At 39.3% G+C, this 15,026-nt stretch overlaps 1 protein-coding gene across 2 annotated transcripts in view; it reads left to right on the forward strand.

The window, feature by feature from the left end:
- Positions 1-15,026, forward strand: part of TMEM108 (transmembrane protein 108) — a 165,222-nt gene that overhangs the window by 40,324 nt on the left and 109,872 nt on the right. Inside the window, exon 3 of one of the 2 annotated variants that reach the window (XM_058833572.1) lies at positions 12,007-12,071. The exons of the other annotated variant lie outside the window; for it this stretch is intronic. The gene's annotated coding sequence lies outside the window, so the exon portion shown is untranslated. The remainder of the gene's footprint in view (positions 1-12,006; positions 12,072-15,026) is intronic. 2 annotated transcript variants of the gene reach the window in all.

Below are 15,026 nucleotides of genomic sequence, written 5' to 3' on the forward strand. Positions count from 1 at the left end.
AAGAGTATATTAAAGCACATAACTGTTCATGTGTGGGCTCGTATGCTCCAGTGTTCTTCTGTAGGTGTTCTTGTCACCCACTTTTCTTATACACAGGCAAAATTGGGCTTTACCCAGCCTAATCCTGCACAGTAATTCTGTATGAGGCCTTTCAGCACAATAAAAATACCTGTGCAACAACCTCTGTCTGAACTGCATCTCATGGGGGCAGGACAGACAGAAAATTGCCTCAAAACTGAAACATTACTTTCTTCCTTTCAAGATCTCCATTTTTTCTCAGTCATCCTTGGGGCTTTACATTCAGACATCAATAAATTCTTCCTTGACTGCTGGGCGCCTAGAGAATGATGATGGCCCAGGAACTTGTTGTGTGCTCCAAATGGCAGCATCTTGTCCAATTCACGACTCCAAAGTCTAAGGGAGGTTTGGTTTACCTCAGCACACTGGTTAAAAACACTGGGAAGTAGTTAGCCATTTACAAAAATTAATTTCCACACACTTTGTGTGAAGTATTATCCAGAAAAACCAACTAATGAGTTAATGTATGTGTTTTATTCCTCCTGAGGCAAATATGAATATGGATCATCATTTGTTTATGCTGGGTAGAGAATTTGCATAACTTTAATAGGGCTTTCTATTAGTTTGTGACAAATAACAAAATGCCAATATATTCATCATTCCAAACCCATTAAACCTGTCAGCTTTGCAAATGATTGATAAAATGCTCTGATTTAGACTTGCACATTTCATCCACATTTTACTACAGCCACTGCTTCATGTATGAGGCACAGCATTCTCACCAGTTTCTCATCAGGGATAAGTAATTGGCCAATTAAATCATAGGCCGTGATATCTTGTAGAGTGAAGTTAAATCAGTGATAGTCTATCTCTGAACAATTTGAATCCTAATGTAGGATAAATTAAACTCCCTCCTATGCGGTTGTCTTCATATGGAATCCTCTGTTGTGAATAATGGAAAACCATAATTCGTCAGTCAGGCAGGGCTCTACGTCCCTTTCTCATCACAGATTTGTTTCCAAACTGGGTTCCACCTCTACTTTTATTACTGAGAAGACATTACCAGCTTGGTTGATAAAATAATGCCTCCCTTATTTATGTCTGAAGTCTGACATCTTAGTAGCAGGAAGTGTTTTGTCAGAATGAGGACTCCAGGACTTGATTTTGGAGCTTTCACAGTTACTTTTCCCCAGTAATTTTGGCTTCTTAGTGCTAAGAGTGCACTGTTTTCTAGTGCTATTTCCCCCATAGTGGGGAAAAGTCCCAATCCTGCAGAGACTGCAGTACAATCAGGCAAGAAGATGGGTAACAAAAAGGAAATGGTATCTCCCTTTTTCAGATGGGGTTTCACTATTCACACAGGATAACAGAGCAGTAGTGTTGTTTTCAGAAGTGTGGAGAAATAAAGCATTTTGCCAAATGTAAAAAAGAGAATTTCTGTTAGAGTAGAGAATGAGCCAAGATTTCTTGAGTCCCAGTACACTACTCTGATAAAAAGACAATCCTCCTGCTTTGTGATTTCTAAACAAAATTTAAGCATATCTCCCATAGGCTGGAAAATAACTAACATTCTTCTGGTAGATGAGAAAAAGCCGTGTACCAAGTGGGGAAGGCGGAAAAACTAAACAGAAGTCATAAAAAAAAAATCAGCTTTTCTTTTTTCCCTCTCTAAATAATTTACAGATATCTTAGCAACAGTGCTAAAAATGTAAGAATTGCTTCTATTTGACTCAGAACACTACCTCATAGTTGGAATATCTCTTTTTAGTACTCAAGGTTAATCTGGATGCTTGGATAAAAAGGAACAAAAGAGGTGAAGTGTGTGTTTAAGTTCCTAGTAACAAAAATTGTGTATGTGACCAAGGTTTGCTGTTTACACTCTTGGACCACTTTTCTGCATTCCTGTGCTGGCAGTGACTGTTCCCTAACTCAAGGACTGAATGTTTTAAGCAAAGTCCCTCCCTGAAATATGCAGCAAACTCAAATCCTTATTTTTTAATTGAGCCCAAGCCTAGGTATTTTTCCATAGAGGCAGGGACTCTAGCAGGGGAAGTACAAAAGTACCATTAAACCCATAAGTTCTCTTAAAAAACCAGAATCATAGGATATCTATGATTTACATAGGAAAAGACCTTTAAGATGATCAAGCCTAATCATAAAAAAGACCAAACACAAGCCTTTTTGGTTTTGAAGAAGCTGATTAAACGTGGTTTATCTGTTCTTAACCCATCCTTTGGTTATGAGTGAGACAACACATATGCAGAAGCAGGGCCATGAAAAGTCCTGATTTGGACTACATTTTCCACAGAATCCATGGAGCTGCAGCCAGTTTCCAGTAGTGAGGAATTTGGTGTGATGTCATGTGGCAGTTGCAGGGGCAGATGAGGAGGGCAGTAATGTTGCCTCTGCTTCACTGGAAAAAATTCCTGATGACAAAAGCAAAATCTCAGCCCTGGTTGTGCAGTTTTCCCAGCCCAACATGGAAGAATGAATTTCTGAGCATTTCTTTTTGTTGCTCTGCGAACTTTTTGTAGGTGGATCATGTGTTCATACACTGAGGAAGGAACAGACTTGGCTTTTCACACCACATCAGAAGAGCTTGATTGCTTTTTTGGAGGGAATGTGCCCAGACACCATCAGGGGATAAGTAGTAACCAGCTGGTGAGAGGTATTTAGAACAGAGACACATTTGGCGATTAAGTTTTGACTGTTGCACTGATGGCCTTCAGCCTCGTTTCCTTAATGGGGCAGACTTGGCAGCACGGAGGAGTCAGAACACCTGTCTGTTGGCTTCCCCTGCTCTGGCTTGAGCATGCTATCATTTGAAACACTGGACATCTGCTGCTAGACCCTGTCTTTGTGAGCACTTGCATACATTTTCAAATACTTGCATATGAGATAAATGCCAAATTCAGCTGGGGCAGGGTGTCAGGAGTGAGGACTGAAGCTGAACACCTTTGCCTCTGGAGTGATCAGTGGGCTTATTTAAAAAGAGTGGCAGAACAGCAGTGGAGTCTCAGCTGTGATGCATGATAGGCTTGTGCAGGCTCTGAAAACCAGATGTAAAAAGCACCTGCATTTAATCAGTCTGGGGACAGTTGTCTCTGAGCTTTATCAGGACTTCTGATCAACTGCTGGTGCCTAACAATACCCGCGGAGGCACTGGGAGTTGTTATGTCACTGGCAAGATATAATGCTGTTGTTAATTTAATGCTCTTTAGATTGTTTAATTTGGAAATTCAGATTTAATCAAATGTCAAACTCACTGTCCAAATTCCTAAATTAAACATGAATTGTTTGGAAGCTTCTCCAGAACTACTGTTTGTTGCATCAGTCCCACAGTCACTTTTATTGGTTGCAGAAGCAATCATTTTGCAACAAGGTAATTTGGCCCTTACTAAGGAGTCAAAATAGCTGCCTTGAGACTTACTGAGACCATTTTCTGTAAGAACCTGTGATTTTTAATAACATCATCAAAATCATTTTGGTGGAAGCTGAGTAGGAGCGGAATAAAAACTCACAAAAGGAAGGGTAATTCCCATTCTCATTAAGGCATTCATTTGGTCTTGATGTATGTCTGCTTAATGACTGTCATCTCCCCGATCCTCCCGAGGGTATTCATGTTTGTCTGCCTTTATAAGAAATCAGTCATTGAGTTTGGCCATCTTTGTCACATAAAAGCATTTACAAAGATCTGAATGTAAACACTAGGGTTTTGTTCTGCTGGTTAAAATCATGTGGGATTCCACTCTGCAAACACTGTGCTGGCTAAAATTGCTTGTAATATCTTTGTGAAAAGGGGAAAGACCAGACTTGGAATGTAAATATGTATGAATATTTGTCAACAGATGAAGCTCTGGAGCAACTTTTTAACTTGATACTGGAGTTTTTGGTGTAGTGTTGTACATCTGTGATTGCTACAACCCTGAAGCCTGGTTCCTTGTTAGCAGCAGGGCTTGTGTGAGCTGAGCATTGCTGAAAAGCCTGTCCCACTTCTGTGTGTGAATGGTTCACGACAGAGAAACAGGTCCATCTGGTTTTTATCGACTTCCTTCCATACTGGCACTTCGTAACATCATTGAAGATGGGCTGTGAGACAGCAGCTATTCTAGATTAGAGTACACATGCCAAGTGTCTCCCCATGTTGTCCTTCTGAGGAGTTGAAGGATTTTGAGAAAGGGCTTTGCATGAGCCTGTCACTGCATAGATGCGTGTGCTATCAGATCAATTTTCAGAACAGTATGGTTTGTGATCTTTTGTAAATTCAGAACAAATGAAACAGTTTTATTTCATTTTTTTTTTAAGCAAATTGAAGGCATAATCTATTCCTTAATGCAGAATATAAGAAATAAAATGGTTTTAAGGTAAGTCCCTTAAAATAGTGATTTCACTCAGTCCAGGAGGGCTTACTGAAACACTCTGCTGCTCCTCCTTTCTCAGGATCACAAACAATGCAAATGCCTTTGCTCCAAAAATAGACTTAATCAATACCACTGGTATTTAGATTTTTATTGCATTTATGATTGTCTTTCACCTTTTCTTATTAAAACCAGCCAGCTGTAGTTCACTAATTCTGTTCTTGGTGCTACTGGCAGAAGGGCAGTTACAAATGTGTTCTGTTAGTGTAGAATGGATTTTCAATATGCACCTAAATTTTGGCTTAACCAATGTAGTCTTTACGCTAAGAACACTGAGCCTCATGTCCCACATCTGTTCAGGGATTGTCAGTGGTACCAAAAACTTGCATTCTGGTCTGTGTAAAAAGAGGTGAATCTTCACTGCAACGCTCCAGGCAGAAACTGGGGATGCTTTGTTGAGGTAGTCATAGCATTTGGTATTGATGGGACCCTTTACTTTGCTAGATCCAATGCAGCAGGATGTGACTGATAACTTCTCAGCCTAGACCAGTAGAAATGTTTGTGTTTATGTGTAAGATGTGATCTCCCTCAGTTCAGCTGAGCCATTGAACATTTTCAGAGGCCAGCAAACAGCTGCTGCATACCTTTTCCTCCCTCATTTTATAATTTTTGACCTGTTACTGTAATTTTGTTTCAGCCTTTTTTTTACCCGAATGTGGCTTGGACTTGTCACTGGCACCTGCAGTACATAGAGCAGGAAAGGAAAAGCAGGGAGAAAGGGAGAGGAAAGAAGATGACAGTGTGGTCAAAGCCAGATGGTATAAGAGTATGTTTGGGGAAAGATATCTTGCTTCTGAGAATATTTTATACCCTTGTTATTTAATTTTTAAATGACATAAGAGTCTGTGGTTAATATTGCTTCGTCACCAATGTGTAACAGCTAAAATGTGTTCTTCCTAGTGCTGCAGAAAGCTGTGTCTCAACTAAAGTGTGAAGCGACATGTCAGAAAAGCAAAGTGACATACTGAGTCCTGAGCAAGACTCTTATTTTTTTGCTGAAGGGTAATGAAATCTGAAAAACAGGGAAAGCTGTTTTAGTTTAATATATCTTGCTTTAATGCAAGACTGGTAAAGGACAATATGAGTGTGCTGTGAAGTGGATGTACAGAATGGATAATTTAATTTTGTTGCTGTTGTAATCTGCTGGGCATTTTTCCAAAACAAGAGTAGGGAGTAACTGGCATATTTCATTACAACTGCCCAGATGACTAAGAGGAGATTAAGCCTTTAATTACAAGATGGAGCATCCTGAGCCAGCATTACAGCTCGTGACTGAAGCCACAGTCAATCCTAGAAAAATCCAGAGTGTCTCAAATAGATGACCTGTATGTACCTGCTAAAGACTTTAAGACTTGCCTATTTACATATTTATTTTACTGAAATTATACAAACTTATGTATAAGAGGATTAATATTTTCCATGAATTGGAAATATTCTCATGCGTCTGGTCTCCTAGCCATGTGGCATTGAAACAAACTGACAGCCAGTTCTTTTCCTCTGTTTGCATATCAGCAACATAATTTTTAAAAGGTGCTACCCTGTGTGGATAGAACCTTTAAACACCATATTTAAAACCCTTGTCTCCTTTTTGACTTTTCCCTTCAAATTAGCAAGGCTGATTGCCATCAGCAGTGGTGAATGGTTAACATTCTTGCTGATTTTACTTGCCATCAGACTGTCAAGTTAGGAGATGACATGCAATGCTCATGTAAAAGTGGCAGAGAAAAGATTTTTTTGATTTTTTTCCTTTGCTGTAAAATAGGTAAAAAGCCAAATAGACAGAAGATCTCAAGTACCAAGAAGGGCTGTCTTTTGACTATATTTCATTAAATATTATTTTATAAATATAAAATACTGTTTTATAAATATAAAGCTATTTGACTATATTTCATTAAATCAACCTGTATGAAGGAGTTGGTTTCTCTTTTACCCAGAACATTTATAAGGAATAATGATCTATCATTTGAATATTTTGGTTTATAAGGACCTCCTTCACCTCCATTTAGCTGTAACGGGAATTGGAAGGGCTCAACTTACTGCAGGAAAAGTGCCCCAAAAATTATGCCTTTATGCACAAGACTTAGGTGATTAAATCTGGGACCTTTTCAGTAAATGATGCTTGAATAGTAGCCAGAGCAGAGTGAAAAAAATTTATTGTGCTAGTTCATATACCTAGGTTGAAGATTTGGCATGGAAAGCTGTATTGTGCCAATGTTAGATGGTTTGCCAGAGAGGAGCATTCACTGACATAGCGCTTGGTTATTGCAGGCAGTACCTGGCTGTGAAGAACAGTCATTCTCTCTCAGCTGCACAAAGTTGTGGGAGGTGGGTGATTTTGTTTTTCAGATACCTTAGGGGCTGGAGAAACACCTGACTTCAGTAAAGCTCTGGTGCTGTGGGCAGCTCTGTTCTCTGGCATTGGGAGCAGGATGTGTTAAAAGGGGCAGTTGAAAACATCCGTCAAATTGGACCTTTTTTGACACACATTCAGTGTGTTTTCCTCACATGTGTCTGACTGGTTGGCATGAGGTGGCCTCTTCCTGACAGAGGTCTCTAAAAGAAAGCAGAAGTGCTGGGTTTTTAGATATTACAGTGTGTTTGTCTGAAACAGCAAGAACTAGGTGGTTGCAGACATGTCAGCTGTAGTTGAAAGACTGAAATATGGTGACCACCACGAAAGACCTGAAAAGGAGCACAAATTCAGCTTTAATGGGTTTACTGTGAAAAATGGTGTCCTGTGAGTGTGCAGTTTTTGATGTTGCTACTCAGAAATCCTCTGGATGACAAGAAGAGTTATGGAGAAGCTGTAATTTTTCATGGGATAAGTGTACTTTTTTATCTTGAAATACAGCATATGTGGGCAATGGCCTAGTGAGTTGATACTCTTCAGCATCTCAGTTCAGGCAACACTGCTGTTACATCAGTGGGATTTTTCTGCAACTTAATTGTCACTTAATAAGAGAAGAGAATATTTTCAAAAGCGAAAATATCCCTGCTAGCTTCTTTGGAAAGGAGTTTTACCTTTGTGAATGCTGAAGTTAACATGAGAGAAGTCAGTAAACTAGCAAGCATTTTGATACACAAAGGTCAAGGATAACTATTAGATAGAGTGGCTGGCAGAGAAAATCTAGGCATTTAGCAGTGGATTCATGCCACAGCGGGTTACGATCAGGCAGTTAAATAAAGGAGTTACTTGCATCATCCATGTGGCTCTGCTATGCTATTAAGCATTCCTCCTAGTGTCCTCTGCTATAATGTTTTTGAAAGTTTGTTTTAAATTGCATATATATCCTGAGGCTCAGATTTCTTGTTCTTGTGTTAGTGGCTTTAGCAAGGATATCAAGAGCTGCAGGATAGGGCATATTGCTTTAGCTTAAGAAATTCAAAGACTACATTAAAGTAGCTCTTTCCCTTATTTGTTCTTATGTATTCTGTTTTTCATCCTTTGAACATGACAGGAATTTGTTTTCTTTTCCCCAATAGTAGAGTGCATTGTGAGCACTGTATATGTCCCTCAGCTATGACTGAAAAATAAAGGAGAGAACAGTTGCAGCTATTCCGTAGCCAGCGGCAGCAATCACCGCATGCTGGGTCACCTCCTTGGCAGGCTCTACAGCTCCCTGCTCAATAGCTAGTACAATTACCTCAGTTTATTTATGGTTATGGGGGGACATAAAGAGTAAATTTGGGGAAAATTTCCATTTTCATGGTATACCTGGAAGCCTCAGTCATGGCACAAACTCAGTAACTTTACCTCTGTTGAGGCAGAAGCTGAAAACCCATCCATTCTGACCCAGCTGCAAACATCTTCCTTGAATGTGCTTCTGCTGTGACCTCACATCTGTGTTTTCAGTGATCAGCCCCATTGAAAAAGAAAGGTAGACAGTGGAGGGTACATCTGCACTAGTGTTCAAGTTTGGTTTAGGAATCTGGTTTTGATGATAATCTTGTCTGCACTTCTTACGCTTTCATTCACAACAGTCCTGGTGCTTGTAAATTGGACTAGTTTTGGATTTCATTTTGGAAACTAAAACAGAAGCTGCAGCTCTGTATGCAAATTTCTCTTACTCAATCCATGGGAGACTAAAGCAAAGCTTGTCCCAAGTAAGCTGCCCTGAAACATGCAGGATGTGGTTGCTGGATCTTTAGCAACACTGTCATGCAAAACTACTCCAGTTGGGCTACACTACTTGCTTAATAGATGTAGCTTGGAACTACCAGGCTCTGTAGAGCAGCTCATTCCATGGAGTTCAGTTCAAGCGTTCATGCATCTCTGCTCCCATGTAGAAGGCTCCATATTCGAAACCTCTCTTGCTGGAGGTGGTGATGGTGATTTTCTCATCAGCCCCTGAGTAGTCACAGCACGGCAGGGTGAGATCGCCTCAGACACCAGCAGATTCCCAGCTGCCCAGGGAGGAGCGCCTCCTTTATCCTACAATAACTGTGATCCTTTGAAAATGGATGATCTGTATAAACCCCACTTTCATTTAACTTCCTCAGTGCTGCAATGAAATGCCACCACTAGGACTCTGGATCTGTTGAGGAATAGGACAATTGCGACTGCTTCATTTCCAAGCTGTTAATTAAAAGTTTATACTTTTATATAGTATATATACATATATATATAGTGTGTGTATATACATATATATATATAGTATACAGCACAGGATACAAATACTTTCCAAGTAGCCATGTTTATTACTACTACTGTCTGGATGAAACAGGACAGATTCTTGGAGTTATATCGCTGTTAAATGATCAACAGACCACACATTGTATGTAGGCTGTGGAAGTTCAGAAGATGCCCTGCCGCAGCTGAACAAAAGAGTGGTGTTGCAGCTTATTCCCACCATGTGGACTGGGTAGTAACCAGTCCACTTCACTCTTGCCAGGACAACTGGGTGCGCCTGTTTTCTTTCATGCTGTTCCAGAAAACTGTCTGTGGTTGCCAGACAATGCCAGTGTTTTCAGTATTACATTACCATAATTGAAAATACGACTGAATTGCTAGAAAACTGCCAAATCAAATGTTCCAAATAACCGTGGTGCCATTTGTCTGACAGATAATGTTTGATTTTCTGAAGAACCATACAGCATGCAGAATTAGGCGAGGGAAAATACACTGCATGGTTATTAATTTTTTAATACTTGAAACTACTTAGCAAAGAACATGTAGATCAAAGCTTTTGCATGAGAAGATTGAGCTTCCGAGACACGAGATAGTGGGAGCAGTCTGGAGCAATATAACAGAATCCTGGAGGATAAAAAAAAGAACTGATTACATTTCCATTAGTTTTAAAATCTCCTTTGTGTTCAGTTTAGACATTTTCATGGCTCTTGAATTCCAGGTTAAATGTAACCTGTTAAGCACTTGATCCATTTTCTCAAATTGACAGGTGCTAGCTTTCTATTTTTAATAAATATTCTCGGTATTTCGTTAGCCATCCTTCAAGAAGAAACCTAAGATGCTTGTTGATTTCTGATTGTTACCTTAGATTATGAAATAAAGAGGTGGGCTGCAATAATCCATTCTTCACTGAAAGCATCCCCAAGACATATTTCAGACAGGTCACATTTTCATGACCTCAATTGCTATTACTCATAGAATGGAAAAAGGAAAGATAATCCTTTTTTTCTTGTTGTGATGTGCATTTAATGATCTGATTCATATTTAAATCCCAAGTCTACCGTAAGTATGCTCCCTATTGATTTAATTGGAAACAGAAATAGTATTTTATACACAAAAATCCTGTAAATCCAAAATCTGACCCTCATGAAGTCAATGACAATTACACCAGAGATCTTTTAAGTGGAAAAATTTGACCTCAGGCTCCTCTGGATATATACGGGAGCTTTTGGAAAAATGCTTTGGAGCGCTACTCCAGTTCAACTCCATGAAAAAGAAAATAAAACATTAAGGGTATTTTCCTCTATTGGTAACTTTTTAGCATATAATGTACTCAGTAATTTGATAGTATCAAATCTTTTGAGATTCTATGCTAGTGTGTATTGCAGTTTAGTGTTACTGAAAAGAATCAGTTAAAATACTGATTTTCATTGAAAACTCATCATATTTCATTAGAATGAATTTCATTTCTCTTTGTATAAGTTATTGAAGGACCTGAATTTCATCTCATGAATCTCTAAATCAGCTGAAGCAAAATAAGACCCCTACAAATCCTGTATTAGTAAAAAAAAAAAAAGATGATACACTGTATTCTTTATATTTCTTTGACATATAATTGTGTTTATTTCTGTAATTAGCACAAGTGTGAAAAATAGTTCAGATTAAGACAGCAAACAGTCCATGACTGTGACACAGAGCTGTGACTTTGAGTCACTGGGAGGGGAGTGCTGAGCACTGGCTTAGTTAAATACACAAGCCAAGGAGTAAATCATCAGAACACACAAGTAGGCTTTAGGAGATGTTAATGCTACTTATGTTAATAACCCTCCATGTGATACAAGAAAGTATATAAAAGGTTCTTTCACCATTGCTGTTTTTATGCTTTTGGTACTAACTGGCAAAGCTTCAATTAAGAAAAGGCCACCAAAAGGTTAAATTCTTAGTGGAATTTTTTCAGCTCTTTAAATAATCTTCCTTCTTCTCCCCTCTCCACTCCTTTCCTGACCCCTTTTTAATGGGTACAAGCAATACTGGGGAGGATTTCTGGGGTGTTTAGGAGTCACTGTGGTCCCACTGATTTCAGTAAACATATGTTGATTTTGACCAGACACCTGATATTTTATTTTACTGTGTCTTTTCTTCCAAAGAGATGCCTGAAACTTGACTGCTTGGTTAGTTTGGTTTTGGAGGGGTTTTTTTCTTACAAAAATGCATTTAACATTGCTAGATTTCAACTGGCTGTTTTGAAATAGTGTGAGTAAATAAAAATTAACAGAAAGTATAATATGCCATAACAAATAAAACTATCTTTTATTACTAATGGAAAGTTGAAAGTCGGATTTTTACATATAATTTCTGTGTGAATAGAGCAAGTCTTTGTAATTGAAGGGTTTTCTATTCAAGGAAAGAGGAGACTTTTAACAGCTATCTTTTAATTTATACAGCGATTTATTTGTTAACTGGTTCATGGCTGCCACAATTTCAGGTACACCTGAGTGTGGGGGCATCCAACACGCTGCTCTGTGTTTTAGCTGTGTGCCTCTCCCCTGGAGGCACCATCACACTGGAGACTCTTGTCTCAAGGATGAAATGCTGCAGGGTATGTAGAATATATAACAGCACACAGCAACTTGGCTCTTGATGTGCGTCACAGCCCACTAAGCTGAGGCATGTTGTGAAGCACCTCAGAGAGGCTCAGTCACTTCTAGAAACCCAAGTTTACTTGCGTGTCAGTATCGGTTCATTGGTAGGGAAGTACTGAACCCTTTTATGAAGCAGCAAATGTGTAAAATTCAAAATGAAGGGGTTTATGTGCAGTAAGCTGGATTGCACCTTGAGGCATTGTGTGAGTCAGAACAGAAAGGAAAGCTTCTGGCTGGTAGTGGCAGGTGTATTGAACTTTCATAAATCAGCATCTGATTTATGCTTCTCTCTGCTTTTCAGCCACTTCTTCTGGGCTGAGGGTGAGAGAAAACAACTTATCCCATGCCTCTAAAAAACAAATCAAAGTAAGTTAAAATCTGCTAAATTTTCTTCCCTCCTTCCCTCTTTTTTGGCCTTGAATTCAGTGTACCACAGTGCCATTCAGTGTAATGGTAGCATGTTAGTAGCACAGACAGCATTGAAAACACTGAGAGAAAATCCTCAGGTCGTGCCATCAGCTAGAACAGATGAAGCACTACTTAGCAGGGCCTGGCTATGTTCTCTTGAATTTTGTACATGTTTTGTTGGTATTTGTCCATACTTTGTTAGTGTAGCATTATGGTTTACATACATTTACTTCATGGCAGAGCATTTGCCACAGATGCAATTTTGTCTGTGCATGTGTTTTGTTTGTGCATGTGCAGGCAGTCAGTGTTCCTGTTGGCACCGAGCTTGGACCTCTTAGATATGAATTACAACAAGCCTTGATGTTAAAAATGTAATATATTTTATCAGAAAATACTTTTGCATTGAAAGGAAAGTGGAAAGTGTTGTCTTACTAAAATACACAGCCATTTCACCTAATATCTGTTTGTCAGGTCTAATGTAAGACAAAGAATGTCCCTCTCCAGGGTATGTAATGCCCTCCTGATGTAGACTCGTGTGAGAAGCTGGAGGATCTATAGATTCAAGTCCCTGGTTGAATCAGATAAAGCAAAAATTTGAGCTGGTACTTTTCTAGATCCAAGACGAGGTTTTGTTTAGAGTTTATGGATTTTTTTTCTGGGTGTTTTTTGGGTTTTTTTGTTTGTTTGTTTCTTTTGGTTTTTTGTTTGGTTATTTTTGGTTAGTTGGGTTTTTTTTTTGTTTTTCCTTTTTTTGCCCACTGCAATTCTAAGTGTAAATTCCTTACCACAGTGTGGAACAGAAAAATATTCAAAATGTTGGTAATTTTCTTAACAAAAAATAAATCCTGCCCTTTATGATCAATTGCAAGCAGCTCTTTATTTAAGTGATGTGTCATTTGGATTCTGTAGTATGAGCTGATCTGGAACCCCATCTCATTGGCAAGCTCTGAAAAGTGAGAAACAAAGTCTCCAAACACTGCAACAAGGGAGTTTTTGCATTAGCACAGTGGTTTTGGGAGCTGCTATATCCGCAGTTTTGTAAAGATGAAGGAATGTGGGAATACAGTGTAAGCTCCTCTCTGCATTGTCTCCACTCCTTAGGAGTGGAGTTTGCAGTTTGGGACAGAGGGTGGTTCTTATGCTGTCTGGAGGACAAGGACATAGGTTCTTCCTGGCCATTGTGGAACTCTTGGGTGGGTGGGAAAGGCACTTGGGGCTTCAGCAGAACTCCTACTGTTTTCTGTTAGAGACAAAAGAAAGCCTTTGTTTTGTCCTCCTCCATCTCCATCCCCCACATAAGAGCTGTGGAAAATCGCTCCTTATACATACTCCTCAAATACATGTCTGTATGTTTAAGTACACACACACTCAGTGTGAGTGTATGTGGGTATTTCTTGGCTTGTCCTGGGGACGTGCAGGTGGTCAGCAGGTGGAGAGCACTAGCACACAGCAAATGACCTGATTAGTTTTCCCCTGTTAGTCCAAACAATGCCAGCCCTGCTAGTTATTTCTGGAATGTGTTATAGCACAACCATGTTCAGCAGACTAGTTTTGTTGCTAAGGAATAGTGGCAACCACGGGGGAGGGGGGGAAAAAGCTGATTTCTAATCTTTTCGAAACAATATCGGGAGGGATTTCCCTTGGGATTTAAAGTACATTAATCTTTCTATCTCTTATCAGAATTACAGTGTATTCATGTTCAGATATCATAGCTTGGCTGGGGGAACATTTGTAAACACAGACAAATGTGGCCTCTCTGAGTATTAGGGGTCTTTTTATTTTGGGAAAGCAATTTGGCCACTTCAAGTAAATTCTTTACATCTTGTGATCTCAGCACTTGGGAATAGCTCTGGCTTGACAACCTCAGTTACAAGGGGCTTCTGTTTTGCTAAACAGCTTTTCCTTTGAAAAGGGAGAAAGATTGTTGTTTCTTCTGATGTGTGATGGGCAGATCAGCACCTGGGCCACAGAGAAGGAAACCCAAGCAGTATGGTAGCAGCATCGAGTTCTTCACGTCTGTATCTGTCCATATGGGCAGGGAAATTCTGTGGCACTCTTAATAACCCAGTAGAGTTAATCCCAGTGGTGGTTGTAGAGAAGGACATGAGTTTGTCTGCTGTTGCTAGTGAATGGTAATATCTGCTTATTTGCACTAATGGGTGCACTTTGGTGCTAAAGCCCATTTTCTGTAGTTGCTGTAGGTGGTCTGTGGTCATTCTACATGAACCTCTTAACTGTAGGTTTCTTAGCTGCTGTTCAATAAATTGAACTGGAGATTGCATCTTTCTTGAAAGTGCAGCAAGAAATAAACATGGAAGTAAAGAAGTAAATTGTGAGGGAGAAAAGTAAATCTGTGTATGTATCACGTCAATTGTAAGCATCACCTCTACACTGATACCTGGATTAAAGCATCTACAAAAGCCAGGTACAATTTACTCCAGTAATAGAAGGGGAACAGGTACTTTCCTATGTGTGCTCATGGCTAATGGTCAGAAAACTGGATAAGTATGATATTAATACATAAATAGAGTGATAAATATGAATTGTTACTCAACATAGGTCCCTTTTTACCCTTCAGATTTGTGCTATTAAATTAAGCCTGTTTCACTAAAGAATGAAATAATAGAAAGCTTGGTCAAGAAACTGTTTCCTGCTTCAAGAGATGAATTCTCTGTAGCTAAAACATTTTTTGTACCAGCAAAATTATAAAGCTGAATTTAGATTGTGTAAGTTTTATGTTTCTTGAGTATTACTGTCAAATAAATCCATGAAGATGATTAAAAACTGACTTGCTTTCGGCCCTTTCATTTGTGAGGAAACAAATGTGCCAGTCTCAGCAAACAGATGTCCACATCTTAACAATCATCATCACAGTTGGCTTGAAACCTTGCCTGTCTCATCAATGCATCCAAG

This window comes from Poecile atricapillus, chromosome 2 (genome assembly GCF_030490865.1).
Source record: "Poecile atricapillus isolate bPoeAtr1 chromosome 2, bPoeAtr1.hap1, whole genome shotgun sequence".
Lineage (NCBI taxonomy): Eukaryota > Metazoa > Chordata > Aves > Passeriformes > Paridae > Poecile > Poecile atricapillus.